This window comes from Vicia villosa, unplaced genomic scaffold (assembly GCF_029867415.1).
Source record: "Vicia villosa cultivar HV-30 ecotype Madison, WI unplaced genomic scaffold, Vvil1.0 ctg.000456F_1_1, whole genome shotgun sequence".
Lineage (NCBI taxonomy): Eukaryota > Viridiplantae > Streptophyta > Magnoliopsida > Fabales > Fabaceae > Vicia > Vicia villosa.
Window position 1 is genome coordinate 991577 of NW_026705218.1, and position 18979 is coordinate 1010555.

Consider the following 18979-nt stretch of genomic DNA (forward strand, 5'->3'; position numbering starts at 1 on the left):
TGCAGAAGAAACCTCAAGAACAATCACCATCAGTCACCGTAATTTCCATTCTAAAAAATTTCTGTGTAGCATCAACGTTTTTGCATCAAACGCGTCGACAATCATCTTCACGGAATCGTCGGAAAACATTGAATCTGAGAAGGAGGCGATGAGGCTCGCACCAAGAGAGAATCCGAGCAGGGAGAGAGGATCGAAGAACACAAACTGAATCGGAGAGGTTACGCGATTGAGATTCGAGACAAAGAGCGATATCGGAGATTGAGAGCGGAGAGAGCGAGAGAATATTTCGTTGGTAGTGAACGGCGAAATTACGCCGGGGAAGGAGGGAGTTCGCCGCCGTCATCCTGAGTCGAAAGAGGGGAGGAGATTTGATTCAGAACTATCGGTAACCCTAAATCCCCTTTCCTTTTTTTATTTTATTTATTATTTACTTAATTTCTTTTGTTAATCAAATGGAATAATTGAATAAAGCCTAGGATCAAAATCCTTCTGAATCAATACAATAATCCGTGGGCCTTCACCAAGCGCTATCCTCACCCCCCATTTGAGGCCCATGCATCTCTTTTTGGCCATACTGAAAAAATGAATACAAAAATATCCCCGGGCTTCAATCCGTGTTAGGCCCTGTGCCTGGCCCTATATCTTTTCCGATTTACACCCCCGACCCAAGCCTATTCACATTAGATTTAGGTTCTTTTTCACATAGTTTTCCCATTATCTTTTTAGGTTATAAAATCAATAAAACCTTTAATACTTTGTTAGATTTTTAGGTGATCATTGACATTAGAAAACTCATAAAAATAGTAGAATTTTTTAGGTTGATTTTGACATTAATCTTTTGACTTCTCCTCCATAAAAACAATAAAAATACTAGTTTAGGCTTATGAGAATGTAGGTTCTTTAAGTGCAATTTAGACTTGAATTGGAATTCCCTCAATACCAATAAAACCCATAAAAATAGTAGTATTTTTTAGTTTCATTTTTGTACTAATTCTGAGTTGCTCCTTTTATGTTCTGTACCATTCTCATGCTATTTCTTTGTATAATTGTTGTGTGACTTTGTTGCTTAGCTTTTGGCCATATTTTTGGCCTATGTTGTTAATACCACTTGTATGCTTCTCTTAGAATCTATCCCATGTTAACATTAGGATTTAGACTTGTATAGACAACTTATATCAGAATTTAGGATTAGTTCCCTATTGCATTCTTTTTCTTTTCAACTCTTTTAAAATACTTAATAAAAGGAAGATGTGAATCACATTAAGAAAGTGATAGAGAAATGAGTGGGATTCATTCCCTAATCTGTTTCTCAATCGCTTAGTGGCATAGAAACGAGTGGGATTCATTCCCTAATCTGTTTCTCGGTCACTACTTAATGGGAGAGAAATGAGTGGGATTCATTCCCTAATCTGTTTCTCAAACATTAATTAATGGGAGAGAAATGAGTGGGATCCATTCCCTAATCTGTTTCTCGAACATTACATAATGGGATGGAAGTGAGTGGGATTCATTCCCTAATCTGCTTCTCGATCATTACACATTTTTATGTGATTCGGATCGCAAAGTAAATTCCTTTAAAAAATACACAACCAAAAAACACATAAAACACCTAACAATGGTTCAAACTAAAACAAATTAGAGCGAGTGGTGAGTGGCCCGGTATTGGGAACTGTTCACCACTCATCTATCCTAAAAGACACAAACCAATCATTTCTTTTTCTTTTGCCTCGTTGGCACCTAAGGGCAATGTTATTTCCGCTCGTACGCATCGTAGGTCGATCCCTTATGCAAGAGCGCGAACGTTAACTCCGCCCAATTAAAAAACACAAAACAAACAGAAAATCTTTAGCCGAGCTACGGTAACTCTGATTACTGAAAAGGATACGTAGGCAGCGGGGTAGGGCCCGTGCGAGTACAATTATTTATTTTCCCTACATTTTGCATTCATTTCTCATTTAGACATAGACATAGTTATACACCCTTTAGATAGAAACAAACATAGGTGGATACCATCGAGTACGATGGGCGTGAGGGGTGCTAGCACCTTCCCCTTGCGTAACCGACTCCCGTGCCTAGATTCTCTGGTCGCAAGACCCTGTTCCTTCCTTTGTTAGGTTTTCTGATATTCCTTTCCCTTATGGGATAAATATATTGGTGGCGACTCTGTTCATTTTTCGCGAGCATGCGACAAGGAGCAATTACCTTAATAATGTAGAAAAAACAAGTCTTTTAGCCTTTCATGGTGAAAGGGTCTATCCATGCCATAAGAGGGCAGGAAGCCTTTCGTTTGGATGTTAACGGGTCATCGAGTTATCATTCGCCATAAGACTGTCCCATGCCATAGAGAGGCAGGTAATCTAAGGGAAGGATCAGAATAGCCTTCTTCGTTAGGCAACCAGAGGACACCTCAGCCTTTCGTAGGCAACTTCCGAGGGACGAGATCATATTAGTGTATCGAAGGCAACACCATTAGGGACTTATGATCTTTGCATTAGTCGAGGCAACATGGAAAAATAATTTTCCAGGCTCCTTGTGTGTTCTTTTGAAAAAAGTGACTTTTGGTTGACCTCTGAAAAGGACCTATAATGTTTTGGTCCATATCTCCCAAATGAAGCATTTTTAGCCTTGGCTTGTGAGACACAAATTTGTAGAGAATCAAATTTCCTTCAAAATGAGCTTTGGATGGAAAATTTATGATGTTCCATGTGAGAGTTATGGCTGGTCAAAGTTCATTTGACTTTCTCCTATGAAAACCCTAATTTAGAAACTTTTTGAATTGTTGATTTTTGATCTTTCCTTGATGAACCATGATCAAATCTTGATCAAATGGTGAATGATACTTCAATATGAGGATGTTGACAAAAAATCAGGAGTTTTGACTGTACTTTGACCACAGTTGACTTTTAGGTCAACCTAGTCGACTGTTGACTTTTTGAACAATTGAGTGATCAATCTTTTGAGTTGAGACCTGAAACTTGTCATGGAGGTTATGTGAGACATCATAGACCATATGGAATGCCTTGGAGCCATTGATTCATTGATTTTCCTTCAGAACAACAAAACCCTGGTTCTTTGAGCCTTGTTTAGGAGAGTGTGTCTTTGAACATTGTACCTTGATTTGAATTTGAACAAGAGAAATAGTATGGGCAAATTTTGGGATATGACAGCTGCCCCTGTTCAATTATCTTAAACATGGAGATGTAGAGTGGTTTGTATGCCAGTCGGTATCTGAAGGTGGAAGATGATTGAACACTAGAATACCAAGAAATTTGCCCTAGCTGAAGTAGGGACTTTTGTCGGAGACGGGCTTGAAGATGTCATCCAGGTGTTTGGAGAAGATGTATGATTGAGATGGGCTTGAAGATGCCATCCCACTTGATATACTTGAGAGTCAGAATACGTCGTACGTCAGACCGTTTCTGAGAGATAGACTTAGGTTGAGTCGTACGTTAGACTGGGTCTAGTTTGCATTAGCAGATGTTTGGAAAACCGTGTGTTAGGCTGAAGGATGTGGCGTACGTCAGATCAGATCCAATTTGCATCCGTAGATGTCTGGAAAACCGTGCGTTAGGTTGAAGGATGAGTCATGCGTTAGACTAAATCCAATTTGCATCTGTAGATGTCTAGAAAACCGTGCGTTGGGTCGAAGGATGAGTTGTGCGTTAGACCGAATTTGCATCCGTAGATGTCTGGAAAACCGTGTGTTAGGCTGAAGGATGAGTCGTGCGTTAGACTGGATCTAATTGTATTGAGAAGTGTTTGTTGGAGGTCGATCATACCAGCATTGTTCGTAGTGACAGAATTAGATCTAAGTCTCTTGATTATCTCTGAACTATCTTCGGAGAATACCTGAAACTAAGTATCAGAACTAAATCTTGGTCTTTAATTATCTCTGAACTATCTCTGGAGAATACCCGGAACTAAGCATCAGAATTAAATCTTGGTCTTTAATTATCTCTGAACTATCTCTGGAGAATACCCGGAACTAAGTATCAGAACTAAATCTTGGTCTTTAATTATCTCTGAACTATCTCTGGAGAATACCCGGAACTAAGCATCAGAATTAAATCTTGGTCTTAATTATCTCTGAATTATCTTTGGAAGATATCCAAAATTAAGTGTCAGAACTAAATCTCTGTCTAGAATGAGCGTCAGAATTAAATCGTTGACTTGATTATCTCTGCACTATATCTAGAAGATAATGTTCATTTGATTGTAGAAGTAGACTGCAAAAGAAACATTAGTTTTATGCAATGTCGTGATGCATGTATTGTAATGTTTATTTTTGAAATGAATGAGATTGTATGCATATGCCATGAGTACGTATGTTATGTATGAATTCACTATGATATATGATGTATGAACATGATTTATGCTATTTTGAAGTATCTTGCTTGAGAAAATAAATCTCTAGGTCATTGCGACTCTGATGCCTGATCTTGTTTTGAAGATTCACAGCTGGGGATTTATGATTTTGCTTGGGGATGACTAGTAACTTGATGTACCCTGACTGGGGATAGGAGAGATGCATAGACCATGTTAGAGGAGAGCAAAGTGTTGGAGAACCGGTAGTGTTGAAGATGTAAACTCTGTTGGGGAGCCATGTCTTTGTCGGGACGAGAGCATTTTGAAGATATCTTCTTAATGATTACTCTGTGGGGATATGATCTTGCGAACCCGGCTCTGTGGGGAGTCATGGGTGTCTTGAAATTTGCCCCCAGTATTATAATAATTGTCATTCCTGGATTTATATTGATTGTGACACACCAATGAGTATTGATCGAAGTGTTGAACATGCCTTGCATAGCTTTGCCCCAGCTATTAGGGAATTTGAAGAGATTCGCCTCGCGAGGACCTTATGAGATGTGTACTATGGGCGACATGCCCCTAGTAATCGTAAACTTAGGATGATGCCCCTGACTGATCGAGCGATGGCTTCAGACCCACTTGGGTGCATGCCCCTGATTGATTGGGAAAAACGGGCCATGCCCCCTTGTATACGTAGGAGACATTGCTTCTTAGAGTAATCTTTGTTGACCGGGACAACTTTGAGTCATTAGTCATACCCTGTGCAAATTCTTTCTGTCGCTAACATTTGAAATTATGTAGCAGAATTTGTTTAATAATGAATTCATGAGATGCAATGCATACGTCTGTCTTGAGTTTTTGAAAAACGTTAAATCAGGAGATGTAAAAGCGCGATATTTGTAAAAACATGATATTTGTAACAACGTGGTGTTTGTAAAAATGAAATATCAACTCAGCATTTTTGGTAAACCTTAAGGAGTCATGATACCTTTTTGGTGACAGTATGCTTTCGAACTAACCATGCTTCAATTAGGACTTTCAAGGGTTGTAACGTGGCTTGGTTCACGGTTTAAGAAACAAAGGATAATGGCTCAAAATTTGATTGTACCCACCCCTCTTCGTGATGATCTTCAGTCCTAAGCTCAGTTAATTCAACTTATGCATTCAGGTTCCAAGAGACTTTTGGATTTGCACCTTTGATAATGATGATGGTTCGTAATCAAAGAGAACTTTTGAGATGGCAGTCACTTCTTCCTTTTGGTAGTCGCAACATTGTGTTGTTCAGGAATTTATTGACTTCTCTTTTTTTCATCTTTTTGATATTCTTAACTTTTGCCTGAACTGTCTATTTCGAGCCTACAGTCAACGGGATGCCTTGATTTTTGCCTAAGTCATTTTTTGATTTTGACTTAGCAGGCTTTTCTTTGTATATATGTTTTTTCATTTTTTTTGAAAGATATTGACTGCCTTGCTTAATAATTGATGAACCATCATTGGCTTTTGATTGGCATCTTCAACACTTCTTTGATGTGTGCGGATGAACGCTTGTGATTGAAACCTTTGTTAAAAGGTGTACTGAATGATTCTCTAAAAAATAGAATGCACAGCCAAATTAACTGAGAACTACCTTGCCCCAGGTTATGATCAATGGTTTTAATTAGTACAAGAAGGAAACTTCTACTTCTTAGGCTCAAAGGGGTTGACGAGGGATTAACATCCTTATATCTCCACTGTTTAGGAATTGAAACAATGCCTGTACATCATCAGCATAGTCCGTTCAAAAGCATACTGTATGAGGTTGCGGTATCGTTTTCGTCATCCTCCCTCAAAAGGCATACAGCTTTAGCAGGAGTCGAGTATCACAAAATATATGCAAAGTGAAGACACAATTTTAAGATGAGTGATAGCGAAATAATTTATTCAAGACAAACATATGCAATGCACTGATGATGATTATTAAAACAGATAATGTCTATCATAAGCCGAATGTTTAAACAAACAGGAAAGAAATTGCAAATGAAAGTAAATCTAATGATCTAAAAGTTCATCTTTCTAGCCATCCACAGCATTAGCAATCTTGTTGTGATTAGGCATGGGAGCAGTGATCACATTAGGAGTTGCAGGAGGGTCGAACTCAATTTCACCAACGTCGATCATGTCTTGGATCTTGTTCTTCAACGGCCAACAATTCTCTGTGTCATGGCCAGGACTATTAGAATGATATGCGCACCTTGCATTGGGCTTGTAACTAGGAGCAGAGGTGTTAGGATTCTTAGGAGGATCCCTCAGGGTAATCAAATTTTCCTTTAGTAGATGTTGTAAGGCTTGAGCTAGCGACATATTGATCTTTGCGAACTGACGTCTGGATGTATCTTGTTTGTTTTGACGACCTTGTTGAGGCGCTGGTGTGGAGCTCAGAACTGCCCCAATAGATTGATCCTGGTTTATCCTTTTCTGCCCATACACAGCATTGGAATATGACCTCCCATTGAAATGCTTCTTTGTAGTACCTGAGGATGTAGCCACTTGAATCTTACCACTTCGAATGCCACTCTCGACACGTTCCCCAATCAGTATGAGTTCAGTGAATCCAGATGATGAACTTCCCAACAAATGACTATAGAAAGGACCAGTCAGTGTACTCATAAACATATCGACCAATTCTCTGTCCGCTAAGGAGGGTTTGACTCTTCCAGCTAGATCTCTCCATTTTTGAGAATACTCCTTGAAACTTTCCTCGGGTCCCATAGACATGCTTTGTAGTTGCATGCGAGTTGGTGCGAGGTCAGCGTTGTATTAGTATTGTTGATAAAAAGCAACAACCAAATCTTCCCAGATACGGATGTTGGTACTTTCCAGTTGATAGTACCATTCGAGTTGAGTTCCAGATAAGCTCTCTTGAAAAAAGTGGATCCATAGCTTCTTATCGGTAGTATGAGGTTGAATCTTCCTCACATAAGACCTCAAGTGCAGCTTAGGACAAGAGACTCCATCGTATTTTGCAAAAATTGGAATTTTGAATTTCGGAGGTATAACAACTCCAGAGATGAGTCCTAGATCTTCAAAATCCAGTCCAGGTACCTTCTGAATTTCCATGGCTTTCATACGTTCCTCCAGCAACTTGTATTTGTCATCAGGGTGTTCATCCTCATGATGATAGTCCTCTTCTTCTTCAGAGGGTTTGGCCGAATCATGGTTACTTTTAGCATCAGTTTTGATACTAGCATCATCATCTTGCTCATCCTCATCACTGTCTTCAGAGGTTTCAGCATCCCTGAGTTACAAGATCGGTCTAAGCTTTTTCACCTGAGTCTTCTTACCCTTCTTCTTCTTTTTTTAGTCAGCATAGCTTTCAGATCTTCTTGCCCCTTGGACAAATTCAGAATCAAGGCTTGGAACTCAGTGTTTTGAGCTTGGAGGTCCTTAACTGATTGTTCGAGATTCATGATGCTGAAATAAACAGCGAGGACAGATGAGAGACCTATTGTAAGAAACCTGTTATGCGATGTTATGAATGCAAATGCAGTGTTTTCAAGGATCTCTAGGATTTTAGTTAGCAACATTAGAAATTTAATCAGTCATAGCTTCGTCTGAAGAACGTCCTTCCTTGAGAAATCAAGCTCACCATATCGAGTGGGTCATCGCCTCTGATTCGGGATACTTCTGAATTTGAAAGTATATGGCTAGAGGAAAATAAATCCTCTTGCCCCTTGATAGGTATCGAGTCTTTGAATTGGAAGGTATGTGGCTAGAGGAAAATAAATCCTCTTTCCCCTTGATAGGAATTTAGTCCTTGATAAGAGTACCTGAAATTGCGCGTCCTAAATTCCTAAGATCCTTGAAAGGGTTAGTTAAATCATGTTATGCTCATGATGTTATGCGAATGCAGTTCATTAAGTATAGTGTGAGATAGTAAGGACAAACAAGTTCTTTTAACAAAACCTGCGAGGAAATGGAGGTTAGTAGCAAACACAAACAAGTCACACAATTTCCTTAGGCTCGGCTTGCATGGAGTTTAGATCATGTGAGATACCCTTCCCCAAAGGTATTTCTAAGGATAAAGAGATTTCTGCAACAGGTTCTATAAGTTATCCAGAATTGTCAGCCCTTCTAAAGCACCCTCGGACATGATACATTCGCATCATGCAATGATACTTTGGGAAAGGACCTATCTGAATTGTAGCATCGGGTAGCGACTAGTTCTCAACATTTGTCAAGAGTAGTCCCCCCACTACGTTCCTAAAGGCCAAGATGGGTTAAGGGTAACTAAAGGTCCTTGAGCTCCGGCGCACCCACATACACATACATAGACCCCCCCTTATTTGAGAAAGGTGTGCATATGCTATGGAGTCCTAACTCAAGTGTGAACTTCATATTGACTCATCTCCCACATATGTGAAAGAGGTCGCCATGACTATGCCGCTCCTAATCTTAAGTGTTCTTGAATCCGGGAATAGGATTCGTCCTTCATTTAATTCCCAAAACGTCCCTGAAAAATAAAACAAACAAAGCAAACAATAGAAAACATTTAAGTGATTCCTAAACTTTTAAGGTAACCCCTCTTTTAATCGAAAATCCCCAGCAGAGTCGCCAGTTCTGTAATACGGTGAACTGACTTTATCAAAATGTCGCGGTAAGCAAGAGTCGCCACCGACTTTTATTTTATCCAAATTATCAGAAAGGCTAAAAGAACAGAAAAAACCTTTTTAAAGAAAAACTGAGTTCGGGGGGTAATTTATGCAAAAGGAAGGTGTAAGACACCCTTTGCATCCATGGTTTTCCATGGGCTCTTAATTGCTTTGCTCGTTTTGAAAAGAAATGTAGAAGAAGAAACAAGGACTTTAGCTCGTAAATGAGCATAGCCTTGAGAGTGTTTAGAAAAAGTGTAAGAAAAAGATTTAAGCCAGAGCAAGGCAATTAGGAGCAATTACCTTAATAATGTAGAAAAAACAAGTCTTTTAGCCTTTCAGGGTGAAAGGGTCTATCCATGCCATAAGAGGGCAGGAAGCCTTTGGTTTGATGTTAACGGGTCATCGAGTTATCATTCGCCATAAGACTGTCCCATGCCATAGAGAGACAGGTAATCTAAGGGAAGGATCAGAATAGCCTTCTTTGTTAGGCAACCAGAGGACACCTCAGCCTTTCGTAGGCAACTTCCGAGGGACGAGATCATATTAGTGTATCGAAGGCAGCATCATTAGGGACTTATGATCTTTGCATTAGTCGAGGCAACATGGCTGAGGTATCCTCGTATTTGAGGGACATGGCTATTCTGCAAAAAACACAAGGCAACAAGCAACAGGAAACAAGAGGGGTTACCAAAAAAAGGTGCGTGGGTGCAACAATCATGTGATTAATTCAAAATTTTAATCTTATAATTAGTGATGCTAGTTCAGTTCAAGGTTATCACTCCCTAGGATTACTAACCACATCAATTAATATGGGGAAGGGGAAAAAGAAACCAGCGGGGGAAAGGGAGAATGAAGCCAGCGGATCAATAGTGCTACAGGTCTAACACAAGTAATAATCAAAATAAATCAGGGTTTTAGGGTTACCGACTATTGAGCTTTGACGGTTGGCAAATCCTGAAAATTGGGAAAGGGAGAAATAAACAGAAAATAGTGAGTGTATGGCTAATTCAATGACAATTAAGGCTAACCCTAATTTAATAAAAAAATGGCAAAAAGAAATTAAACAAATATGAAAAAGGACTTAGCTTTGATTTGATCTGATATGGTTCGTAGTAGAGGTAGCCTCGGGGTTAACCCTGAAAAATGGGCAAAAATAGGCAAAATACGTGAGTGCAAAAGAGTCCATTGACTTTCGAGGTTTTTAGCCCTAATTAACAATTTTATAATGCAAATAAGGAATAAAATAAAAGAAAATAGAGTCGGGACTTAGCTTCGTAATAGGCGTGGCACGTTGTCGGAGGAAACCCTGTTGCTAACCCTGAAAAACGCACAAAGAAATATTTTTAGTGCATGACTGATTCTCGCAAACCCTGATTAGGGGACAAGTTATCTATGGTTAATAGAATAAATAAAATCGAATTAATTAATTATTGGTTTTCAACCTAATTAATTAAATCGATGAAAATAAACTTTCGATAAAATCCCTAACCCTAATATAATTTTTTATCAAATAATAGGATATTCATAATTAATTAATTAATTAATTCAAACATTTTAAATCAAATAAAATTAAAATAAATACTTTTAATTTTTAAAATTTGATATGAAGAAAGGAAAAAAAGAAAAAAACAAGAAGTTTAAAAACAATAATTTTAGTTAAAAGATATTCAAACGAATTTTAGAAAAAAAGAATAAGCAAAATAAAATAAAACTAAGTTATAATAAATAAATAAAAAACTTAGCTGGTAATCATGTGTGGTGAGGCTGAGGGTGTATGATGCGCTCCTGGCATGGTAGACGTGGGATGAGATTCTGTGGCGATCGGAGGGTTAGGGGATGAGGCTGCATCGTAGGTATGCGTTGGTGGTGCTTATGGGATCTGCAGTTAAGAATTGCAAAAAAAATAATGACGAGAGTGGGAATCGATCCCACGTCTCTACATTCAGCAACGAGTACGCCCTCGATCCATTGGGTTGTGTTTTCTACGCTGTTAATAATTCACTCGCAAATAAAATATACAAAAAAGAATGCCCAGATTTCAAAAGGAAAAAGACGTGCGCCAAACACGTCTTCTTCGTCGTTCAGCTCTTGAAACGCAGAAACATTAGGTAACGTTTTTTAGTGTGGCCCTAAGCATTCATCATCCCAATTCGCACATCAACATCAATAAATACATAAAAATAATACAGATTAATCAAAAGGAACCTTATGAATCCATTGGACTCATCAATTCGCCCTAAAATTGCTTCTAAAAGAAATCCCCTTTTGGAGTATCCGAAACCCTAACAATGGTGTTTCGAAGTCCCTGCATCAAACCTTAAAACAAATAGCCCAGAAAAATCCATACATTCATATGAACAATAATATGGCTTCAAAACACGTATATGATGCATGAATCATGATGATTGAAAGTAAAATAAATCTTGACAAACCGTGGTGGTTGTATGTGCGAATTGGCTTGCTTCCGTTAACAATATGGATTGTATCACGCCCAGAAAGTGTTGGGGAATTGAATGGAATTATTTGTTTGGCTTGAATCGACCTAAAAGCTTCAATCTCTGTTCCTCCTTGTGCACGGTATTTTTGAGTTTGAGCAGAGTTTTCTTGCGGTCCCAATCCTCTTTTTCCTCTGATCATGTTCAGCATATATATGGGATAGTTTTAGGTCAATATATTTGCAAAGAATCCCATTAAATCTTACTCTTTGATGATCAAAAATTTGTTAGAAATTTGATTGAAATTGATTATGAATTTTTCCTAAAATTGATCAATTCCAATCTTTTTGATCCAAATCTTCTAGGCACGAATTTTATATGATTATGGGACATTATTGATGATTGAATTGATTAAAAAATATAGCCAAATCAAATCTTTTCAAATTTCTTTGATTTACTTGATTTAAATCATATTTTTAATGAATAGAAATTCAATAAAAATCAAATAATTGTCAAAAATTCGTGGCATTGGTCTTGGATCTTCTAGATGACTTGGGAAGCAAGATTGGGCCATAAAAACTTGGGCTCCTTTGCAAAAGAAATCAATTTGAGGCCCTTTATTTCACATTTTCCCTCTCAAATTTGTCCAACTTTAACAAGGCCTATCTCCCTCAGTTTTTGAGGTATGGAGGAGTTCTAGGACTTTTTAGAAACCTTGAAGAGTCCTCTAACCAGTGTTTTTGGTCTCATGTCAAAATAATTTTCCAGGCTCGTTGTGTGTTCTTTTGAAAAAAGTGACTTTTGGTTGACCTCTGAAAAGGACCTATAATGTTTTGGTCCATATCTCCCAAATGAAGCATTTTTAGCCTTGGCTTGGAGACACAAATTTGTAGAGAATCAAATTTCCTTCAAAATGAGCTTTGTATGGAAAATTTATGATGTTCCATGTGAGAGTTATGGCTGGTCAAAGTTCAGTTGACTTTCTCCTATGAAAACCCTAATTTAGAAACTTTTTGAATTGTTGATTTTTGATATTTCCTTGATGAACCATGATCAAATCTTGATCAAATGGTGAATGATACTTCAATATGAGGATGTTGACAAAAAAATCAGGAGTTTTGACTGTACTTTGACCATAGTTGACTTTTAGGTCAACCTAGTCGACTATTGACTTTCTGAACAATTGAGTGATCAATCTTTTGAGTTGAGACCTGAAACTTGTCATGGAGGTAATGTGAGACATCATAGACCATATGGAATGCCTTGGAGCCATTGATTCATTGATTTTCCTTTAGAACAACAAAACCCTGGTTCTCTGAGCCTTGTTTAGGAGAGTGTGTCTTTGAACATTGTACCTTGATTTGAATTCGAACAAGAGAAATAGTATGGGCAAATTTTGGGGTATGACATCCTCAATTGAGACACATGGAACACATCATGAAGATTAGAAAGAGATGGTGGCAATGCAATCTGATATGCTACTTTTCATACCCTTTCCGAAATTTGATAAGGACCAATGAAACGCTGCGTAAACTTACGCGACTTCAATGCTCTACCAACACCCTTTATTGGCGTAACTCGAAGAAACACATGATCATCCTTCTCAAACTCAAGAGCCTTCCGCCTCTTGTCATGGTAACTCTTCTGACGACTTTGAGAAGCCTTCGTCTTCCCTTGAACCATCTTAATCTTATTCGTAGTCTCTTGAATTAACTCGGGTCCAACCACAACACTCTCTCCCGATTCATACCAACACAAAGGAGTCCTACACCTTCTACCATAAAGAGCCTCAAAAGGTGTCATTCCAATACTCGAATGGAAACTGTTGTTATAAGTAAACTCAATAAAAGGTAAGAAACTATCCCAATTTCCTCCTTGTTCCAAAACACAGGACCTCAAAAGATCTTCAAGCGACTGAATAGTCCTCTCCGATTGACCATCAGTTTGCGGATGATACGCTGAACTCAAACGCAACTTCGTACTCAAAGCACTTTGCAAACCTTCCCAAAATCTAGAAGTGAACCTTGGATCTCTATCCGAAACGATACTTGAGGGAATACCATGCAAACACACAATCTTCTCAATGTATAACTTAACAAGTCTTTCCATCAAATAGTCCATCCTCATTGGAATAAAATGAGCACATTTCGTCAATCTATCCACAACGACCCAAATCGCCTCACAATTACTCTATGTCCTCGGCAAACCCGATACAAAATCCATAGAGATACTATCCCACTTCCACTCGGGAATAGATAACGGTTGCATCAAACCAGACAGCTTTTGATGTTCAATCTTTGACTTTTGACAAGTCAAACATGAATAAACAAATTCCGATATATCTTTCTTCATACCTTGCCACCAAAACATTTTCCTCAAATCTTGATACATTTTAGTAGCACTGGGATGAATACTCAAACCACTTCTATGTCCTTCCTTAAGAATTCTCTTCCTCAAATCCGCAACATTCGGAATACAAACTTGATCACAACATCTCATAACATCATTCTCATCAATCCGAAAATCACCACATCTACCTTGGTTTATCAATGTCATAATGTCCACCAATTTCAAATCTGATTTTTGTCCTTCCCTAATCTCATCCAAAATACCACTAGTAAGCTTCAACATACCAAGCTTAACACACGAAGACGTCTCTTCACAAACCAAACTCAAATCTCTAAATTGTTCCACCAATTCCAATTCTTGAATTATCAACATAGACATATGCAATGATTTCCTACTCAATGCATCGGCTACAACGTTCGCTTTTCCAGGATGGTAATTCAAACCAAAATCATAGTCCTTCAGGAATTCCAACCATCTTCGTTGCCTCATATTCAACTCTCTTTGATCAAACAAATACTTCAAACTCTTGTGATCACTATACACATTAAAACTTGATCCAAACAAATAATGCCTCCAAAGTTTCAAAACAAACACGATGGTGGCCAACTCTAAATCATGCGTCGGATAATTCCTTTCATGAATTTTAAGTTGCCTTGAAGCATAAGCTACCACTTGCCCTTTTTACATAAAAGCGCCTCCCAAACCCAACAATGAAGCATCACAATACACAACAAACGGTTCCAAAGGATCAGGCAAAATCAAAATAGGAGCAGGAGTCAACCTTCTCTTAAGCTCTTGAAAATTCGCTTCACATTGCGAAGTCCAAATGAAAGCTTGACCCTTCCTAGTCAACAACGTCAGCGGCAAAGATAACTTAGAAAATCCCTCAATGGACTTCTTATAATAACCAGCCAAACCAAGAAAACTTCTAATCTCAGAAACAGACTTAGGAGCTTCCCATTGAGATATAGCTTCAATCTTCGATGGGTCAACAGAAATACCTCCACTAGAGATCACATGGCCAAGAAAAATCACTTCCTTTAACCAAAATTCGCACTTAGAAAGCTTAGCAAACAACCTCTTCTCTTTCAACACCGATAACACAATTCTCAAATGCTCAGCATGATCATCTTCACTCTTGGAATATATCAAAATATCATCAATGAACACAACCACAAACTTATCCAGATAATCATGAAAAATCCTATTCATATACTCCATGAATACACCAGGTTCATTAGTCACACCAAACGGCATAACAGAATACTCATAATGACCATACCTCGTCCTAAAAGCAGTTTTATGAATATCCTCCGCTTTCACACGAATCTGATGATACCCAGACCTCAAATCAATCTTGGTAAACACACAAGCTCTAACCAACTGATCCATCAAATCATCAATCCTCGGAAGTAGATACTTGTTCTTAATCGTCACTTTGTTCAATTGTCTATAGTCGACACAAAGCCTCGTAGAACCTTCCTTCTTCTTAACCAACAAAACAGGTGCACCCCACGGCGATACACTAGGACGAATAAACTTCTTCTCCAACAAATCCTCAAGTTGACTCTTTAACTCCTTCAACTCAGAAGCAAACATCCTATATGGAGCCATCGATACAGGACTAGTTCTAGGAACTAAATCAATCAAAAACTCAACTTCATGTTCCGGCGGTAAATCACTTACATCCTCAGGAAATACCTCCGTAAAATCACAAACTATTGGCAATTCCTCAATGGTTCTCTTCTCATGCACATTTAAGGTTGCCAATAACATAAACAATTCAGCTCCATCTTGCACAGATTCATCAACTTGCTTAGTAGATAGAAACAAATCTTCCTTGACACCAATCTCAGGAAAAATAATAGTCTTATCAAAGCAGTTGATATACACACGATTAAATTCCAACCAATTCAAACCCAAAATCACATCAAGTTGCTCTAACGGAAGACAAACCAAATCAATCCCAAAATCTCTATCAAAAATACTCAAAGGACAATTCAGACACACATAAGAAGTAGAAACAGAACCCATAGCAGGTGTATCAATAACCATACTTCTACACATATCAGATAACACAAGATTCAATCTCTTAGCACAATCCAAAGAAATGAAAGAATGTGTCGCACCGGTATCAATAATAGAAATCAAAGGTGTTCCATTAATAAAGCACGTACCTTGGATTAGCCTATCATCGGTAGAAGCCTCCGCACCAGACAATGCAAACACTTTCCCTTTCGCTTGTTCCTTCTTTGGATTATCACATTTGGTGCTAATGTGACCTTGCTCCCCACAATTGTAACAAGTCACTTTTGAACCACCTCTACACTCGTTTTCCTTGTGACCACTCTTTCCACACTTGAAACATGTCACTTCAACTTTGGGACAATCAACAGCACAATGTCCCTCAACACCATATTTGAAACACTTGATCAGAGCACTAGATCCTCCCCCACTTGGCTTTCCGAGAAAACCAGCTTTCTTCTTATTATCATACGGTTTTCCACGGAATTGACCTTTCTTATCATTCATAGCCTTGTAGTGAAAAGCACTCTCCCTATTATCCTCATCATAAATCCGACTCTTATTAACCAACTCCGCAAATCGAGTAATTTGTTGATATCCAATTGCCTTTTTGATATCATGCCTCAAACCATTCACAAACTTCAAACACTTAGACCTCTCTGCATTCATAGTATTGTAGTGAGGACAATACTTGATAAGCTCTTGAAATCTAGCAGCATACTCTGCTACGGTACCATTCCCTTGCTTCAATTCAAGAAATTCCACCTCCTTCTTTCCACGACAATCTTCCGGAAAATAATTTTCCAAGAATGTATCGCGAAAAAGATCCCAAGTAACTTGAGCACCCTCCTCATCAAATCTCTGAGCCATATTGCTCCACCAATCCTCAGCTTCCTTTTCCAGCATGTGAGTATCAAACTGCACTCTCTAAGCATCGGAGCAATTCATGACCAGAAAAATCTTCTCAATCGCCTTCAACCAAGCTTGAGCTTTATCCGGTTCATGCTCTCCCTCAAAGGTAGGAGGATTGTTCCTTTGGAACTTCCCCAAAGCACGATACTCATCATCATCACCATTCCGATTTCCAGCATTCGCTTGAGGAATTTGACCAAGAGATCTAGCCAACATCCTCAATGCATTAGCAATGGCATCATCATTCCTCCCAGCAACCATTGTCTTATGACAACACACAACCAAAGCAAACAAAACAGTATCGATCGTGTCAGATACACAAAACTAATACAACAGGAATAAATACATTAACGACTATTGACCAACTGGTCGACCATGCTCTGATACCACTAATGTAACACCCCTTTTCTAACCCCAAATATATCATACCATCAAACAGAGTAAGCATGCATAAAGGAAAAAAGGGCGCCACATGTTGATTTTCACCAAAATGAAAATCCCAAAACAACATACATACAACATCCATAATACGCAAAGATCATATTGTAACACAAATGTAATCTCATGTTCTCATACATTATGCATAAATGCTTGCGGAAAATAATTCGAATTTCTGTTAAAGATTTCAATGAATATATCCCATACTATATTCATCTACCAAATTCAAATAACATCAATATCTTTGTTACTTGAACATCACAATTCCAGGCTACAACGACCTTTAAATCAACATATCCCAATGTTATCACATACATCCAATATTCAACAAAGCATAGGAAATAGCAATATTAAAACATGAACATAAGTCTAAGAAACCCCCCCAAGTGTTACATGATCATAGCATATGACTCTCTACCTAATCAAAACGAAACCTCAGAGTTCTCCGGCTAAGCCACGAATCAAGAAACTACTCTTCTGAACCTGCATGTTACCCACCAAGGGTAACATTCAAACAAAAGGGTGAGAGTTCAAATTCTCAATAGAAAATATAATAATGGGTGTCATACCCCAAAATTTGCCCATACTATTTCTCCTATTCAAGTCCAAATCAATACACAAAACTCCAAAACACACTCTCCTAAAACAGGGTTCAGAAATTAGGGTTTGGTTTGTTCAAAAGAAAAATGAATCAATGGCGCCAAGGCATCCCATATGGTCTATAATACCCCACACTACTTCCATGACAAATTTCAGGTCTCGATTCAAAAGATTGATCACTCAATTGTTCAGAAAGTCAAAAGTCGACTAGTTTGACCTAAAAGTCAAAATATGGTCAAACCATAGTCAAAACTTCTGATTTTTTGTCAACATCCTCATTATGAAGTATCATTCATCATTTGATCAAGTATTGATCATGATTCATCAAGAAAAGTTCAGAAATCAACAAAACCTAAAGTTTCTAAATTAGGGTTTCTAGGTAAAAGTCAACCAAACTTTGACCAGCCATAACTCTCTCATACTTTCTCAGAAATTCCTCAAACAGAGCTCATTCTCAAGGAAATTTCATTCTCTACAACTTTGATGTTGGGCTCAAGGTCAAGAAATGCTTCCGCCTGAGAGATATAAGTCAAAACATTACATGTCCTTCTAAAAGATCGCAAAAAGTCATTTTTTCTCGAAGCTCATAACTTGAACATGGTAGACTCAATTGAGATGAAACCAAAAGGAGCCTTTAGAGGACTCTTAAAGCTTTCTAAAAGGTCCAAGAACACAAAATATGGAAAATTGAGAAGGTTACAACACATGCAAGTTGAGCAATTTTCAAGAGGTGTACAAAGAGAAATATGGTCCAAAATGATTATTCTTCTAAATGGGCTTGATTTCCTTTTGTTCTAACATCATCTTAAGCCCATCCACGACCATGGAATATATCTTTTATATTTTTATTATTTTTATTCATTATTTTATAGATTTTATTCATTAAAATCATAATTTAATTAAATAAAATTATAAAAATAATAGAAGATTTGATTTGGCTTCAGAATTGATTCAATTATTTGTCAAATATGCCACGTAATCATTCCAAAATAGTGAGAAAAGAAATTGGAAAGAGAATGAAGCTAAAATAGAAAGATTGCATCATATTTCTAATCAAATATTTTCTCAAGTTTTCTCTCATCAATCACATGATTTGTTTCCAAATATCCAACCCTAATTGATCAGGAAACCCTTCGCAGTTAAGAGATCGGGGTAAGTTATTATAATCAGGCTGAGGGAAGGTATTAGGCACCCTCAACCCTTTCCTATTGGCTTTGAATCTAGGGTAACAGTTTTATGGCTAAAATATTGAGGTTTAATAGCTAAGAAAGTGAATAGGGG